The sequence below is a fragment of the Crocodylus porosus genome, unplaced genomic scaffold (assembly GCF_001723895.1).
Source record: "Crocodylus porosus isolate Cpor-Errol unplaced genomic scaffold, CroPor_comp1, whole genome shotgun sequence".
Lineage (NCBI taxonomy): Eukaryota > Metazoa > Chordata > Crocodylia > Crocodylidae > Crocodylus > Crocodylus porosus.
Genome location: NW_017728949.1, coordinates 47,135,987 through 47,140,297, shown reverse-complemented (window position 1 = coordinate 47,140,297; position 4,311 = coordinate 47,135,987).

Genomic DNA, 4,311 nt, shown 5'->3' with positions numbered 1-4,311 from the left:
AAGCAATTCGGAAGCCTACCAGTGCCTCAGTCACAATAGTAAAATAAATTCTAAGTTCCTATACATTTTGGTATTTGATTCTGGGATTCATCATGGAAAATCAGTTCCCCTTGCCCCCCTTAGCCCACCAGCACACAGCTCCAGGCCCTTTACTCTGCCCCTGCCAGTGCCCCTTGCCTTCTACCCATAGCCCCCTCTCCCCCAACACTGCTAGAGTGGGCACTCATCTACCAAAGCTACTGAGCCAGGGACCTGGATTGACAGCCCCCCTGCCCCCCACAGCAGCACCCAAGCTTTGACTGTTGCCTGTGAGAAACAGCAGCTGCTGCAGCCTGAGCAGGGAACCCAGCTCCCCCCATATAGGCAGCACAGCCAGAGCAGAGCCCATGCAGGTGTGGGGGGGGGCTGCCTGCTGTGGGCTTGGGTGGGGGGAAGCTGGCTCCCCACTGCAGCATGCACTCCTGGGAGAGTAGGGGGGACCCGTGCCCCCAGATACATGTGTGGGACAGGGGCAGGCTGCCTGCTCCAGGCTCCCCACCCTGCTGCCCTCCCCTAAGGCCTCTGCAGCCCAGTGGGCTGGACCTGGCATGGCAGGACAGAGAAGCTTGTTGCTGCAAGCACTGTGCCACCCTGGCAACACACGCCTGCCTAACCCAGTCCTTCAAGGGTCACAACCCTGCTCCACCATCCCTGCTGCTGCTGGGTGGGAGGGGGCACCTCATCAGGGCAGCATGGTACTTGCAGTGGCAGCAACAAGATTTCCTGCCTGGCTCCACTGTGCTCTGCTGTGCCAGGTCCCACCTGCTGGGCTAAGGCAGCCCTGGGGGAGGGCAGCAGGGCAGGGAGCCCGAGCCCACAGCAGCCCACCACTGCCCCAAGCACAGATACTCCTGCCTCCCCCCGGGAGTGTGCACAGTGGTGAGGAGCCAGCCCCACCCCACCCCCATCCCCTAGACAAGCTACCCACAGCACTGTCCTGTACCCACAGCTACAGTCCTGCTGGGGTCCTGTAGCCATGCACTGTTGTCCTGGGCCCCAAGCCCCCCACACCACCTGGTGGGCAGCAGCCCCAGCCCGAGCTCTGCACGACTTCATGCCTCCCTCTTTATGGGGGCCTCAATCCCTCCCGCCCCCCAACTTACCTGTGGGAGCTACTTTCCAAGCTGCCAGGTGGCTGTTTATGCATGTATATTGCACATGGTATCCCCTGCCTGACTGCCATCCACCCACTCACCACAGCCCCTTGCAGGCTGGTACTCTGCCAGCCTGCAGAGAGCTCTCTGTGAAAGAGTAGAATCTGCATGTTTGTGTGTCAAAATGAAAAATCCATGTTTCTTAGGCAAAAGGGAAAATACAGGTTTTTTTCTGTGGGAAGTGGAAAACCCAGATCCCTGATGATCACTGGCCTACTTTTCATTCTCTCAGCTTCATTTGTGGAAATGCAGCAGATCTAGCTAGTCTCTCTCTTCAGGAAAACAATGAATCCCTACCTTCTCTATATTCCCTCTATCGAGGAAACCCTTTTCTCCCCATAAACAAAATTTTGAACCACCGTGATCTAGCAGATTATTAGAGTTTTTGAAATTCTGGCATTAGATGACAAAGGAATCATAATAAGATGATGATTCAGCTCAACAGTGTTATCCACTGCCTAACGGGGAATACAATGAATTGTTGTTCCAAGAAAAACCCTTCTGTTTTCAAAGCCAAGTATTACAACATTTAATTAATGCAAGCAAAAACTAAGGGTTCAACAACAAACTAGCATGAAAATGCTGATTTTTCCTGCAACACATTTGACAAGCATAGTTTCACAACCTGTATTTTAGCTGCAATCAGATGGTACATGCATGAAGAACACAGTAGATACTTATGCTTTTGTTACTATTCTTATGCAACTGTTTTTTTATGATGCTTGCTGAAACATATCTAGGTAGTAAGTCAGTCTTGAGTAATTTCTGCACAGCAGGATCTCAGAGTTGTAGTCAATTCCAAGATGAACATGAATTGTTAACCTGACAAAGTGATCAATAAAGCTAACCACACTCTATCACACATTAGCAGGTGCATCATGAACAGGTCTAGGGAGGTGATACTTCCCCTCTACGCAGCATTGGTAAGGCCACAGCTGGAGTACTGCATTCAGTTTTGGGCTCCACACTTCAAGAGAGATGCGGAAAACCTGGGGAGGGTGCAGAGGAGGGCCACTTGGATGGTTAGGGGCCTGGAGATCCTAGGAGAAGAAATTGATGGAACTGGATCTCTTTAGCTTGTGCAAGAGAAGGCTGAGAGGAGATCTAGTGGCAATCTACAAATTTGTCAGGAGGTGACAGCAAGGAATAGGAGATGCTCTGTTTACCAGGGCACTCCTTGATGTTACTAGAAACAACGGCCATGAACAGACAGAAAGCAGATGTAGATTAGACATCAGGAAGAACTTCTTTGCGGTAAAGGTTACCAGAATCTGGAATGGGCTTCCAAGGGAAGTGGCGCTGTCCCCTACTCTGGAGGTCTTTAAGAGGAGACTAGACAAGCTTCTGGCTGGGGTCACCTGACCCCAGCGCTCTTTCTTGCCCAGCGCAGGGGGTTGGACTCGATCTACTAAGGTCCCTTCTGACCTTAAACATCTATGAAATCTATGTTTGTACATCTACAGAAAATGAGATCACTGACTTCAGATAATTCACTAACTTGTATTTAAATACCATGGCTAGGGATAAAAATCATACACAAACTAGCATAAGTGATGGAAAACTAGTTCAAATCTGTAACACAACAGAAGTTCAGTGCACAAGAATTGCTTACAAAACAGCTGAAACTGGTTTAAGATAATCCTGGATCGATGTAGTACAAGACTTAACTTATTTAGGCTAAATCAGTTTATTAAATTTCTGTCCCAGATCCCCTCCAGATTTAAGTGAACTCAGTCCCCCAGCATCCCAGGATGCTTTGCATCTACCCTCCCTCCTCGCAGGGTGGGTGGCTAGCCTTGGCCTAAACTGCCTGCTCCAGCCAAGCAGGGAGCCATGCTGTAGCGCTCCCCAGCTTCTGGCCTGGGCTACATGTGGCTACATTTCCAGAATCAAAAGTATATGTCTGTTCACTTGTTTATCCGTTCAATCTATGCAGCTCAGGCCAACTTGAAAAAATTGAATCAATTCAGCCTTGGGCTTTTTGACTGTTTGTACTTAGCTTATAGGTATCAATTCCTTTGACGTTTTACTGCTACCATGGTCTGATCAACATGCTAGCTGGTAATACTTTACACCCTAGGATCAGGCCCACATGTTTAGATCTAGACCATACCACCCACATCCTGCCCTGCGCCACCCCCACATGTAGAGACAGGGCTCTAGAACCCTGGACTGTCCCGTGTTCCAGATCTAACATACAGGCCCATGAGGAGCCCCACAGGCCGGATGATCCAGTGCCAGGGTCCAAATCTGGCCAGCAGCTCGGAGTTTCAACACCCCTACCTTAAACCATAAGTGTATGGTTATCCAGCCTTTTCTTGAAAAGCCCCAATCTCTTGAGGGAGATTACACAACTATCCTAAGCAGCTTCTTTCAATGTCTTTTTCACCGAAGAACCTTTAAAGGGCATTAAGAAGGACCTCAAGAATAATAATAATTTAGAGGTTTGCTGGCTGGATATCAGATTGGTACTGATATAAAGAAAATTGGCTGCACTGGAAAACAGCCCAACGGGATTGACAATTTGGCCAATAATTTGGCCACAGCACTCAGGCAGCAAGGAGCAGAGTCCAGCAGCGTGGAGAGCTGCCTCCAACTGGTAAGTCTTTTGTGGTGGAAGGGGAAGAGGGAGGGAAGGGACATGGGGCAGATCAACACCCCCTGCGGTGAGGGAAGGGGCAGGGTGCAGGACTGCAGCATGGTTTGCCGTGGGCAGGGGGAGAGGGGGCAGCCAGGAAGGCAGAGAGCGGGGTGGGCATGTGCCCTCTGGATCTGCATGGGGCAAGTGGGCAGGCTGCAGCCAAGCTCTTCTCGCTAGGAGCTGGGCTTAGAGCAGGGGCTATGGAGGGGGATGCTGTAGTCCCACTCCCAGTGCTGCTGCATGCTTGGCACAGCCCCAGCTCTTTCTAGATCAACCCCCGCCCATGTGCCAGGAAGAGCTGAGGCTGCATGGCAGCACTGGAAAGAAGCTGCCCCTCCCAATGAGCCATGCCTCTGCCTCACGCCCCACATAGGAGTAGGCGGGAGTTGAACTGGGAAGAGCCAGGGCTGCACCAGGCATGCAGCAGCACTGGGAACAGGGCTACAGTGAAATTTGGGGTGGCCCCCTCCATAGCTT